The sequence below is a fragment of the Cotesia glomerata genome, linkage group LG4 (genome assembly GCF_020080835.1).
Source record: "Cotesia glomerata isolate CgM1 linkage group LG4, MPM_Cglom_v2.3, whole genome shotgun sequence".
NCBI classification, from domain to species: domain Eukaryota; kingdom Metazoa; phylum Arthropoda; class Insecta; order Hymenoptera; family Braconidae; genus Cotesia; species Cotesia glomerata.
The window spans coordinates 2862600-2877984 of NC_058161.1; positions in this window are offsets into that span (position 1 = coordinate 2862600).

The window sequence follows — 15385 nt, forward strand, 5'->3', positions numbered from 1 at the left end:
TTTCAAAAATCGTCAAAAATCGAATTTTTTTTTTTTTATTTTTTTTTTCGTTACGGTGTAATTTTATAGACTGAAAAAAAATAAGTTTCTGAAAATTTCAGTTCAAAATTTGAATTTTGAAAGGTCGCTCATAATTTTTTTCAATTTATTAGTGCATTAGTTTAGATTTTTTCGAGCGACCTTTTACTATTCAAATTAAAATTCCATGCATTTTTTTTTTTTATTTAGTACAATAATCGATAAAAATACATCACGAGATGAACTAAAAATCAAGCACAACATAGAAAATATAATTTTTTTTTTAATTTAATAATTTTATTTAATCAACTGCCAGGCGTGGGTTCGAATCCCAAGCTGGTCTTAGAAACCAGCTTGGTTGAGATTTGACCTTGCCGCGTAGGTTAAGATTTTTTCAAACCAAAAAGACCCCAACGTACCACTCCCAACACTTAAAGTCGGCGATATGAATAATTGAAGAAAAAAAAAAAATTATGAGCGACCTTTCAAAATTTAAATTTTGAACTGAAACTTTCAGAAACTTATTTTTTTTTGGTCTATAAAATTATACCGTAACGAGAAAAAAAATTAAAAAAAAAAAATTCGATTTTTGACGATTTTTGAAATTTTTAAAAATTTGGAGTGACCTCTTAAAAATTTTTTTTTTAAGCTGTCCTTTGGTGAGGGCTCTTAAAACATCAAAAACTAACATTTTTTCACTCGACTCAAAAAAAAAAATAGTCGGTTTTTTTGCGCCACCCTAATGTGGGTACTCAAATGAAAGCTCTTGATGAGTGTAACATCGGGATGAGTTTATATCTTTAAAATTGTCAATAGTTAATAAAGTACAGTGCAATTTAATATAATTAAGAAACGACCTTGTATCTTGAGAACTATTGACATTTTTAAAGATATAAGCTCACCTTGACATTACACTCATCAAGACCTTTCATTTGAGTACTCACATCAATTTTTCATATATTTATATATATTATATATATGAATATATGAAAAATATATCAAAATGCATGTGGGTACTCAAACGAAAGCTCTTGATGAGTGAAACATCGGGATGAACTTATATCGTTAAAAAAATCATTAGTTAACAAAATGCAACACTCATTCCTTAATTCTTAAAATTTTCGTAAATATAAGTCCATTTTGATGTTACACTCATCGAGACCTTTTATTTGAGTACCCACATGTACTTTTTATATATTTTATAAATATACATATATATAATATATATAAAATATATGAAAAATGCATGTGGATACTTAAATAAAAGCTCTTGATGAGTGTAACATCGGGATGAGCTTATATCTTTAAAAACGTCAATATTTAAGAAAGTACATTGCAATGTAACATAAGTAATTATGTAATTAACCAAAATTTTATTTATTAATATTTCACAAGTCACGGCAGTCACGTAGTGACTGCAATGTTACTAATAAAAAATTAAACTTATATTTTGTAGATTTAAAGCTATGCATTAATAAATTTCCGGAAGAAATTAAAAGCGAGTGAATTAGACACCAGATAACTTAGTAGAGTGTAGGTGGGAAGTTGAGAGGAAAAGTCTTCTACAAGTAACCAGAGTGAGATACAAACAGGAAGGGGTTGATTCTACAGCGTGCTTATAAATACTAGGAAAGAATATGTATATAATGCAATATAATGAAAAAATAACACATGCATTCTTGCTCGGGATTTTTTACCGGTAGACAACAAACTAATGTTAATTTATATAGATATATACATTTATATATAATAATAGCGAATCCGTGATCTTGAGTGTGCACCGTTGAATAAGTCGTGTGAATTTTTCTCACCGTTGTTATACAGCAGATAACAGACCGCGAGTACACAGCAACAAAAGATCCACTGAAATTATTTTCACGTAAGAATCTTTAGTAGAAATAAAAAAATTACTCTGCAATTTAATTAATTATTTCTCGTAGTACTTACTATACTATACGAGTGCAGCGCAATTAACGTTTTCACTGCTCTTGGACTTGGTGCATAATCGCTTCTTTCCTATTTTGTTTTCTCCTTAATTTTTCTCTGTTTAGTTTGTATAACTTGGTGATTAGAAGGTTAAATTTAAATTATACTATTTTTCTAGTCGAGATCGAAATTAAGGAACAAGTGTGTAAAAGTATTATTGCAAATCGATGCAATTATCGGGTTCAGGAAGAGTTTGCTGGAAAAGTAACAGTACCGTTATATTATGTTTATCCTATGATTCAGCATCGATCGTAGGTTGACTATCTCACACGCCATCGGGTTATAGTCCTCTTATATGTGTGTAGATATAAGGAGATGTGTGTATGGATCACATGCATCAATAGTTGATATCGTTGAAGTGGATAGAGATGCAAACAAGCTGAAGATGTCGTATTTTTATTTATGGGAGCTCATTAAGTCATCAGAGAGCTGAAGTTCTGAAGGTTTTTTACCGAAGACTTCAATAATTTTTTTTTTTAATTTTATTCTACAGAAAAATTCTTGAATCAAGACGAAAAATTCTTTAATTAAGTAAAATTCACTTAAATTAAGATAAATTTTTCGGTTAAAAAATTTTTTTTTTCTTTGATGAAGACGATGAAACTCTTTATTTAATTTATTTAATTAAATGAAGTTATTTAATTAAATTGGTAGAAAGGTTAATTTGATTTAAGACAAAATTACTATAGGGGAAATAATAAATTTATTAAGGAAAAAAAAATTTTTTGAGCCAGTAAATTTTTTTTTTTAAGCTAAGAATTTTATCTAAACTCAAGAATTTTTGGTAATTATTTACAAGTAGGGTCAACTCTATTTTAGGCCATAACTAGGTCAAAAATTAACATTTCTTAATTTTTTTTTATTCTGCTTGTTTTTATGGCGCATTTATGATGAATAATGTCGTGAGAGAAAAAAAAAAGTTTAAAAAAAGTAAAAGTTTAAAAAAAGTTTTGGCTCGTATTTTTGGGTATAATTTCGATTTTATCTTTTTTTGATATTTTTTAAATATTTATCTTCAAAAAGTACTTAAAAAACTGAACAATTAAAAAAAAATAGTTGAGTATCAAAATTTTCTAAAAAATTAAAAAATTTTTTTGTATTTTTTAAAAAAAATATATAATAAAATCTAATCGAAATTTCATTCAAAAAATTAAAATTACCGAATTTTTTCTCTGGACTCAAGAAATTTATTGTTTTTTTTTTATTATTAAATTTTTTTCCTTGAGTCAAGCTAACTTCTTTATCAGAGTGGCTCAAAAATTTTCCTTATTATATGAATCAATTTAATTTTTATTCTGGTAAAAGTTCTTTAAATTTATTATTTTTAGAGTAAAAATAATCCAAAAATGCAACAAATTTATTAATTTAAGCCGCATTGTTGTTAATTAACAAGCTACCCAATTTTTAAACACAGTAATTGAAATTTTTTAGATTATTAAAAATTATAGATGACAAGTTTTTCAATTGGAGGTTATAGGATCGTTAAATAAAACACCAGGAAATTTAATTATTTCTTGCAACGTTTCGTGCACTATAGACGGATAGTCAAAGAGTGGGCAACGACAACCAAAAAACTAGCTAACTTATATAATAGGAAAATCTTTCTGTTAAAATGCAAAGAAAATCAGTTGATTCCAGGTCACATTGAAAATAACCTCAATATCTTTATTATGTGATTATTGTGCTAGTATCGAGATTAGTAATTATAGTTTTGAATTTTAGACGCTTTGTTTATGGTTATAGAAATAGTATATTATTGTAGAGGGAGCTATTTCGCGGTCAACTGTTCACAACTGTGCACACACACAACTGTGGATGTTTAGTGACTAAGATGGCGAAGTTGACGTTAGACCACGGCAACTCAACTGTACAATTTTGTTGTTAGTTTTTTGCAAATAGCTCGCTTAGAAGAATAAATTAATATATTAATTTGGACTAATTTGTTATCGTAACCTGTACTCATGATATATGACAAGAAATATAGTATTAAGTGGACGGAGTCAGGATGCTTGTATTATGGTATGAATGTTTATTTACATGTAATTATGGTTGAACTGTCTGTAATTATACTACATTTTTTGTTTATATCCTAGATTGCCTGATGAAGTGCAAATATAGTGCACGAAACGTTCCAAGAAATAATTAAATTTTCTGGTGTTTTATTTAATGATCCTATAACCTCCAATTGAAAAACTTGTCATCTATATTATCACAAGGATCCAATTAATTTATCATATATTAAAAATTATCTTTACCAAATGAAAGTTTACACTTTAAATTGATAACCAATTCACTAATATTCATGAAAATTAGATCTAAAAATTTTGCAATTACTTTATTTTAAAATTGGGCTGCTGCTAAAAGCCTAGTCAAAGCTCCAACAAAAATTCCTATGCACAAAAAAAATTATCTGTCAAAATTACATAAATTATTTTCAAATAATGTGATATTTATACAGAAAAACTCTAAAATTTACAGACATAAAACTGTAAAAATTACAATTTTATATTTTTCCAGTCCAATTTTATGAATACTAGAATTCAAATTTGCGCGCGCAAGCGCGCGCCTCATATTTATGGTCATGATATATTTATGTGTAGTTTATGTATATTATATTCACTTTCAACTAATCAGAATGAGAATAAATATTTTCAACCAATCACATCACGAATAAATTGGTTTCACATACATTTCATCTCAATTTTATTATGGGATAAATTTTAATTTAAAAATAGTATTTTTAACTTCCCGCTAAGAAAATTGAAAATTTTCAAAAATCGGGAAGTTATTGGTTTTACCCCGTTTTTCGAAAATCGAGTTTTCATCAGATCTCGACGTTTTGAGGTCCTAGGAAGCTTTCCTGACTATTCCCGCGAGGGTGTCACTATGTCTGTATGTATGTGTGTGTGTGTAAGTATGTAAACCTCTTATAACTTTTGAACGGTTGAACCGATTTCATCGCGGTTGGTGCCATTCGAAAGGGCTTCGCTAAACTTAGATTTTCTGTTAATTTGAACCGATTCGGACCGATAGATTTTGAGAAATTCGGAGAAATCTAAAAAAAAGTAGGAAAAAATTTTTTTCTGAAGTTGTTTTTTTGGGATAACTTTTAAACGGCTCAACCGATCGATTCCAAAAACTAATCAGCTCTGAACCTTGAAAAACCACGTTGATCGCCGCCAATCCGGTCAAAATCGGTTGATTCGTTCGAGAGATATCGTGAACAAAAGAAAACCGAAAAAAGTGTTTTTTCAGAGTTACTCCGTAATTTCTAGTTTGACCAATTGAAACTTAAAAATTATTTATAAGGCTTAAAAAACTACGTAGAATGCCGCCAACCGCGTAAAAATCGGTTCATTCATTCAAAAGTTATTGCGGTATGAACATTCAAAAAATAGTGTTCTATGAAACTTCTATCAGACTTTTGAGCTCAAAGAGCTCAAAAGCATAGAAAAGGTATCTTTTTGAGCTCGGAGAGCTTAAAACAACACACAGATTGTACTTTTGAGCTCCAAGAGCTCAAAAAAGCGGCCAGGTATTAACGGAATTAGCGGGAAGTTGCAGGGATGGCCTTTAGGGTCAACCGTTTTCCTAATTTTTTTTTTAACCAAGTAATTTTTTTTCGATGTCCAAACTTACATCAGAGCCTCTAATTTCTCAACAAACCTTAACTGTTACATAAATGATTAGTGTTTTCCTCTTAACTTAATCGAACTTTATCATAATTCATCATCTATTTCTTCACATTTAGATTTTACAATTGCGCAATGAGAAATTCGGTAACAACAAGTCCCTTTATAACATAAGAAGCAATAGAAAAAGACATCCCATCAATAGATCAAATTCATCGAAGATGAACTTTAAGATACAGATACGTGCCAGTGAATTGAAACAGATCTGGTTCCCGTTAAAAAACAGAAGAAGGTTTATATCTGAAATTGAATTTAATTATTTCTCGATCAAGTGAATCGCGTGACTGGTGGTTACATCCCACAGCCATGAACCCGGAATTATTTTCTACAAATCTTGTATTATAGTCAGACTCTTATATATTCGTCGCGGCGAAAGGCAAAATACAAGGAAAGAGCTGAATACAAACGTTTAATGTATATCCGATTGCTTATTACTTTTCCGTAGGCAATACTTTGCCTGATTTTTTATTTCAGCAACCATTAGTCTCTAAAATTCAGACCCAATAGCAGTGCAATTTAAATTATATCTGCCGTCAAAATAACCCGTGAAATAAACTAGGTACGCAAAATATCATTTAATACATCTGTAATCGGTTATCGGTTGATTACACAATTTTTACGACTAATATTGTATTTCCGTATAACTGTATCGAGTCTATATCTACCTCAGAGTAGAACAAAGTGATGTTTAGTGTGAATTGTAGTGAAGCGAAAAATTATAAAAATAATAGTTTAAAGAACTAAAAAAAAAAAAAACTGTAGGAAAAAAATTTAAATTAAAAAGTAGAAAATAATTTTAAATGAATTTTAAATAAATAATACTAAAGTTAGCTGACAGTTTTAATTTTTTGATTTAGCTTCATTTATTGAACTAGAACTAAAAAATATTTTTTTAATTTTTATGTTATAATTTTTTCAATAAAAAAAATTGTTGGAAGTTGTTCCTAGAAATTATAGAAGTAGCACTTCTGAGAATAGAGTTTACAATATTATAAATAAAAAATTTTTTATTTTGGTTAAAAAACAATCTTTTTTTTTTATTTTGGCAAATTTCAAAACTTTAAAGTTTTCAAAAAGGTATTATAAAAACAAAAGGCTAAAAAAAATTAAAAATTTCTTAAATTATTGTATTTGAAGCAATTTTTATTTTATTACTTACTATACTTCCAGAAAGGAAATGATGAAATTCTAGAAATAGAACTGTTGCTATTAATTTTTTGACCTTCTACCTAAATAGACTAATTACATAAAAATAATGTGAGGGGTATATTTATGAATGATAAAATAAAATTTATATTAATACAAATAAATAAATTTATTAAGAAAATAATGACTACTTTTTACATATCTTTAATTTTAAAAATTATTATTTGTTAAATTAAAGAACTTGAAACGATCTCGCCCCACGGACGTTTCGGCGATCGAGAATCAACTCCCTCGTAGTCATCCATCTGAAGTTGTCGAGGGCTACGTCTTTTCTTCTTCTTCTTCTTCATAACCGTTTGATTTTGAAGGTTATCCCAATGAGCTTTCAATCGTCTCTCAATGTAGACGGGCTCTGATATACCCTCCGGTGCAGGCGAACTAGCGACGACCACGGGTCGAGGTTCTGGTAATGGCAGAGCCCTCGGTTCCTCCTGCCATCCTTCCGCTGCAGGGCTTGATATCGTCGAAGTTGCTGGGTCGACGTCACCCGATTTAAAAATTTTTCCGAACTGAGCTCTTCTCATCGTTGTAATTGATTTACACTATATAACACTATTCGATTTTGGTTAACGAAAATAAAACTCTTTTACTTATTGATTCACAAATTTATTACAGATTGAAAATCACTGAACCAAACTTGGTTGATTTTTTCAAGTTTTGATCTTCACAAGACAAAATTTCAATGAGAAATGATTTTACGGCTGAGATTCTACCTTATATAGGCAAATTCGATGGAGAGGGTGCTTTGATAGAGCCAATAGCGATTCAAAGCTTCTATAATGTTCGTCATTGTCATTAAGAGTTTAAGTGTAGCAATGTGTATCTAATATTTCATTAGTGAGTAATTGTTAATGACCATAAATTTTCATTCAATTTCTGCATCTTTTATTGCATGAGGCTACCTGTGTAATGGATTGGGTAAACAAAGAGGTTCTTACGGACAAAATATGTAATGCGATTTTAAAAGTCAATTACCTGCTTAACTTGCTCTACACCCTCTCTAATGGCAATTAGTCAGAGTGAGAAAGTTTAATTCTCATTGTACAGATATTGCAAAGTAAGTAAAATTTCATTTATTACTATTAGTTTACCTTTATTTTAAGTTAGTGCAATTTCTAAACAAATATCTTGTTCAAACGATAATTTGTCTTATTTTAAGTAACATCTTCTTTAGATAAATATTCAAAATTGATTTATTTTATTCCTTTTATTTAAAATTTGTATACTCATTGTTCGCTTAAACTATTATTAATCTACGGTCTTATTTATTATTCTTTAAATATGTAATTTTATTATTTAGCTGTTCAAGAAAGTTTCTGTTTAAAAGGGGGTATTTTTCTTTTAATAAAATCTTACTCCATTATATTAGAAAAATTCACGAATATTTGGATATTTATTTTCAGGTTCTGTTTCTATGATGCTTATAATAGTTTATAAATGACAATTATGAATGAGATTAAAATGTAAAAGGTAAAAATGTTTAGTAATGAACAATAAAGCAAAAAAAAATTTTCCAGCAGTATTTTTCATAAACAATTGCTATAAATTTAATAAATAAATTAGTAAAAACTAAACTTTTCAGCTGAATTTAGTCTTTAGCTAATGAAAAATGAATAAATCTCTTGTATTTTTATCGTATCTCTATTATAATAATTTTAAGGATGAAAAACAAGGTAAGAATGACCAAATTATAGAAAACGTATATTAAAAAATTAAAAAAAAAAACAAAACCATGTCTGTTTTTGTGATAATAATTAGAATAGGAAAAAAAATATAAGGTAAAAATTAATTTGTTTATGACAAATTGTTTATTGCACAAGCAATGAAAAATCAAATAAAACGAATTTTTTTTATATCAAAAATCAAAACAAATAATGATTTTTGAAAAAATGGTTTCTGAATATTTATTAGAAGTGGGAGAAAATGATTGTTATTAACAAATGCGTTTTTAAGCAATAAAAAAATGTTTTTAAGGAACAATTTTTCTTTTAAAAATCATTATTTGTATCAAAGATTGAAACTCCACGCAAAAATTTTCATAAAAATCAAACAAAGCTAAATGGATCACGTATGTCTTTAATCATTAGGGTGAGCCAAAAAAACTAACCTATCGAATTTATGGGTTAAAATGAATCTATATACCGAAAAAAAAATTTCCCTGCAAGGCAGGATTTTTAGCTGAATTTTGAAATACAATTTCAATAATATTGAAAGCCATATTAAAGCAAATTTTAAGGAAGTTGGGAAAGAACGGATAGGGGAAAGGGGGGGACCTACTCCGTGGGAATTTTTCCGTAATTGAAAAAATAATCAGACAGCCCAGACTGGGAATCGAACCCAGATCTCTCGGTTACGCGCCAAGGGCTCTGCCAGTTAAGCTATCCGAGACAAGTACTGACTACTTTATTCAGTCACGTATATAACACCCACCGAGCAAACAACGCCACCGTCCATCTTACGGTAAAGAGCCATATTAAAGCAAATTTATATTGCTTATGTAATACGGCATGTAACAAATAAAGCTTGAAAGTAAATTAAGCTTTATAAAAATAAAGAGCAATAATGCTCTCGGTGAGCATTCAAAGTTTCCCATTTAAATAACACGTAAAAAAATCATTTTTCATTAAAAATAATATAATTTTCGAATCCTGTCGATCCTGGTCAGGATAATGGGACAAACTTATTAAATAATTGCATTGTCATCGATCCCTGATAAGTGTGCAAAGTTTTTATTTAATCCGATGTTTTTAAGTGTCCGAAAATCGAGTTATAAGATTCCGTTACATACATAGATACAGGCGAAGCTAATAAAAGCGTGTTAAAAAATAAGACCTTTTCATATTTTTTAATTTAGTAGCAGTTTATCTGTCACAATTGCGTATATATGTTTAAATGCAGCGTAGGTTTGACATCAGAATCAGAAATACAAATACATATACTTTGTTTGGGCGATACCGTTAAACGCGTCACCCACCTTTTTCATTAAATGTATGTACTATATAATGCTAAATAAGAATGCTGTATATATAACAATCGCGAGAATAACAACATTTTTAACGACTAGTTGCGGGTTTTTATTTATTTTAATGGACTCCAGACTGTAGTCTCTCCTTATATTGTCTGTCGTACCATATCCAATGCCTTTTATTTCATTACGCGTCCATCCTTAATACTTTTAGACACTCCTTAGTGCCGGATAAACCGTTCAGTTTTGTTGAGTTCATTCGTGGATTTATTGTCGAAATATATTAAACTGATAAAAAAATTAACTTAATTCAAGAAATTAAACTCGGAGAAACAAATTTACATGAAAGAGATTCATAATTTTAAAACTAGTAGAAAAGTTATGAAATTTTTCTTAATTAAAGTAAATTTTTTCTTAATTTGAGAAAAACAATTTTTTTACGTCATTTATTGCACTTAGAAGGGGTACATAGTTTTCCCTACTGCAAATGGGAGAGGAATAACTATTTTATATATGAGTAATTTTAATGAGACAGCTTTAGTAGATCGTCCAAAAATTTGGTTATTATAAAAATTAAATTTTGCATGTAATTGAAAATTGAAAATGTTTTTTAAGGACGTTCCTAGACAAGAAAAAGACACCAATAGGTTATGGATATTGGTTTATTTCTCACATACCAGTGCTGCTTTTGTTTACAGACTATCGCTCACTTACTTCCACTCACGTAAAATATCGAAAGTCACTAATTTCAAACGTTTTTTATAAAAAAATGAATACCGCTCGTTTATGTTATTTTTGATAAAAAATACTTGTTATATTTTTAATTAATGATTCTCAGTTTTTTAAAACAATTCTAAGAAAAGTACGATTGATATTTAATAAAACGTTCGCTTGAACGTCGGTCAGCATAGGGTTTGTATGTAAAATATACAAATTTTAAATGCTAATATTTCAAAATTTAGTGCCGCAAGGACTATTTAAAAAAATTCCTGCGTATAGAGGATACTTATGAGTATAAGTACGCAAAATTTCAAAAAAATTTTAAGAAAACGTTTTTTTCTCGGAACGTCCTTAAGATTTTGGTGAACTTGATGTCGAAATAAATAAATAAAAAATTCTAAATTTCTAAATTATCGATATCACAGCTTACAATTTTATCTTAAAATATTAACGGAACCGTAACCAATTTGGCGCCGAATATTAATTTTTTTTCAAAAAACTAAATGCCAAAAAATTGCTCATGAATTGCTCTTTCGACATAAACAATTGCTCCGCTGCTATAATTAATAATTTATTAATAAATTAATAATTTATTAATAAATTATTAATTAATTTATTAATTAATTAATTTATTAATTAATTAATTTATTAATTAATTAATTTATTAATTAATTTATTTATTAATTAATTAATTTATTAATTAATTAATTTATTATTTACATAAGTCATTTTTATATACCTTCGACTTCTCTCTCAAAACTTCATCAACGTTTAACCGAGAACTTACGTAGTATTCCAACAAAATTAAAGATACTTGACAAAAATTACTTATTATTTGGTGTAGTAGAGTTTGTCCCACCAGTATATTTGAATAAAGTCGGTCATTATGTAGCTTATACAAGATCGATCAACAATAATTGGGTAAAAATTGATGACTTGGTTTCAAAACCTAACCCTTGTAATTCTAAATCAACTAATATTAAAATTTCATTATTATTTTATGTTTTAATTTGATAATATCTATATTTTAAAAACTAAATTATGGTGAAATGAAACAAAAATAAAGAATTGACCTGTATAGATAAAATTATTTTTTTTGATTTCATACACAAATAATCCTAAAAAAGTTAATTATTTAATTAGCAATTTGTAAAATTAGTTACTAATATTTTTTTAACATGGGGACCTTTTTCGAGTCAATATTGAATAGGGCAAACAAAACTGACTTTCTTTATTAGTATAAGATATTTCAAGAAAAAAAATGTACTGTATAATTTCAAATTGTCGCGACGATGACGTCACAATTGTTATTCGCAGGTTTAAAGGTGCAATATAATTATTTATAGTATTAATTAATTAAAAACGATTTTACGCACAAAATAACTATCATTCCCAATAGAAAAAAGGACGAGCAATTTTTTGGCACTTATCACAATTAACATAAGTCCTCACAATTAGAGATAATCGGGAATTAAATTTTGATTTTTTAATTACGATTAATTAATAAATTATTAATTAGAGCAGCAGAGCAATTGTTTATATCGAAAGAACAATTCATGAGCAATTTTTTGGCATTTAGTTTTTGAAAAAAAATTAATATTCGGCGCCAAATTGGTTACGGTATTAACGGAAGATAAAATTCTAAATTTTAATTTTATCCATAAGCGTAACTCTAGCTTTCGTTTTAACCATCTGTACTTATAGTAAACATTTTCTTTAACTACCTCTGATACACTCTTCGAAAGTTACCTCTAATGATAAATTACCATTCGGCACAGCCTACCTTACCAACACTAACAGAGTAAAATTCCTCCATTTCCCGCAAACTCAAGCCTTCTTTCAATTCAACACTGATAATACCTACTTTCATTTAATTTCTCTGAATTTCTATTCAATTGAAATTTCACTAATGAATTGGCCTTGTTTCTTATTCATCCACTGGGATCTTTCCGGTTGAAACGACGACACTTGACCCGAATCCAAGAAAATTTTTCCATCCGTAAAATCCATAATAAATATATCCGAATAAAAGCATAAATAAAGAGCTTTTGAATCTGAGATCAAACGGTAGCAAGTGACCTTATAATATAATCTATAAGCATCTTTCGAAGTACAACAGGACGGAAAACTTTTCAGTTCACTTTAATATGCACAAAAAAGTTATTCCATCGATATTCTATCATCAATAACTCCTTATTCCTTCTCTTTATGAATAAATTCTTGAATAACATTTTAGTCCATTTGAAATTTATATGCCATTAGAAAAAAATTCATTTTTTTCAGCCATCGGAAAAGAATTCGGTTTTTTCATATTAATTGCAAATCTTTTTTTGTAAGTGGTAAAAATTTGGAAAGCACTGAGTGACATTAAATTAAAGTTGAATGAAGGGAGAGATTGAAGGACGTGAATTGAATTGCGGCTATTCGGGATATGTCTTTCTACATACACATTCTATGCATATCCAGTTGAATGTGAGTATGTAGGTTGTAGGTGCATAAGTTGCATTACACAGACCCACAGTGATAGCGTGCGATGGTTGCTTTCTGGGAAGCATTGTAACTGCTCTCGTTAACTGAATTTGGCGAGGGGTCCAAATTGAATTAGTAGACGATTCTTGGGTTATTCACAGCTACCACACTTCATTTTATTACAAACAATTGACACTTATGAGGCGTTAATTTTATCCTTTGCATAAATTGGAAATTTATTTTGTGATTACTTCTTCAATTAAATTATAGATCATAGTTTATTTAAGTATTTGATCATTTTGAAATTCGTAGAATTAAAAATTACATAAATAGTGATGTACAATTTACATTTTTAAATAGTATTATATTATATTATATTGAAAATTAACTCCATTAATTATATTATATTGAAAAAATATAGTATTAATTTTTTGAAGTAAAAATACTGATTTAAAAGACTTGAAAAAAAAGTGAGACGTCAGATTTTGGTTTACTGATTGCAGATAAAAAACGAATAGACGGATAAAAAAATGGCTGAAATTTGTAATCAATAAAATTTTCTGTGATTTTTATCACGAATTTTTAGTTATTTTGGAAAAATCTGACAAAATTTCAAAATTTATGAGTTTTTCAGCTGATTTTGTTTTTGATCATTCAAAATACCATTCTACAACAGTTTTTATAAAAATTACGTAAAAACTTAAAAATTAATACGTTTTCTACATTTCCAAGATTATTTCACATAAAGGTATGTCACTGATAAATTAGTTACAATTTTTGAAAGATTTCATCCCAAAATTTTGATTTTTTACTTATTTATTAACAATATTAAAGCCAAAAATTTTATTCCACTTACAGATACACAGAAAAAAAAATGTTCTTGAATCAAGTATATATTTTTGAAGAGCTCAATATTCTTGATTTGAGTAGAAAAATTCTTGATTTAAGAACATTTTTCTTGATTTAAGAGCATGTAATACAGTCTGTTGTCGGTAATTCAGTTTGGACTAGTGATAACAAATGCCAATTGAATGTATCGGATTGTTTATTTGAAACACATAAAATGCACTGAAGATTATCAGGCTGACTGTCAATACTCCCAACACTGTTCAAAAAAATTAAACTATAGTTTATTTACTATAGCAAATGAAATTTTTTATTGATAATTAGTTTTCTATTCAAACCTAGTTGCATTTTAATAATTCTGTCTTATAAGTAATCTAAACTAAAATAAAGATTAACCAAAAAATTAAATCAATCTCAAAGATTATATTGGTTGTAAGTTTATGAGTAATTTCTTTATAGTAAAGTTTATTTATTTTAATATATGATAGGCCCGGAGATAAGGACTATTATTAACATACTCCTGCCAAGTTTAATGATTTTTCGTTCAAAAATTACTTGGTCAAAAAAGGTCTCAGTATTTTGTCAAAAATTTGAATATTCTCTGTCCTGCATGTTCTTAAGGAAATTTTACTTAATTCAACAATTTTTCGCCTTGATTCAAGATCCTCTTCAAAATTATATAATCGGTTCAAGAATTTTTCTCTTGAATCAAGTTAATTTTTTTTTCTGTGTGTTATACATTTATTAAAATGAAGTAATCTTTGCTTTTGATATATTCTTTCTTTATTTTTTAATTATTACATCAAGGAAGTATTAAATATTCTTTGTATCAATTTTAACAATTTTTACCAAATTATATTTATGTTCTTTTTTTATTTTAATGCTATCAGTATTTTCTTCAAAATTTCAAGAAAAAATTGATCTATTCGAAAATAATTGTGACTAATATCATATTTAATTCAGTCACATGTTCAAAAAAGTCAAAATTCAGCGAGAACTCCCATCTTGATAATTTACGTTTAAAATACCGTCCAGAATTTTAGGATATTGATATCAAAGTTCTCAGCATCCTTTAAACCGACTGTTGGTCCAGAAATCAGCACAGAGTTGAAGTAAAAGGTTCTGTAGCAGAACTTATACGTTCGATCAGGTCTTTTAAAATCTCAGTATACTTCAGCCATCTTAACTTGGCCTCCCCCCCCCCCCTCCCAAGTCTCGTTCGTCTGCAAAAGAACGATCTCCCCTTCCCGAGTATTAACATTCCTTTCGCTTCGTCCTTGTCCAGTCTGGAGAACACCGCTCCAAAGTACAGAGCTAAAAGGCTTTACGCTTAAAACTGACCGCTCTGTACACATTATAATACACATAAAACCAACCGCGACATCGACTACAACCACTGGAGGACACATCGCTATTTTCCCGGCTATCGGATTACCTTGAGCCTTTTTTACTCCGGAGGCTGCTCTGGAGGCTGCTCTGGAGG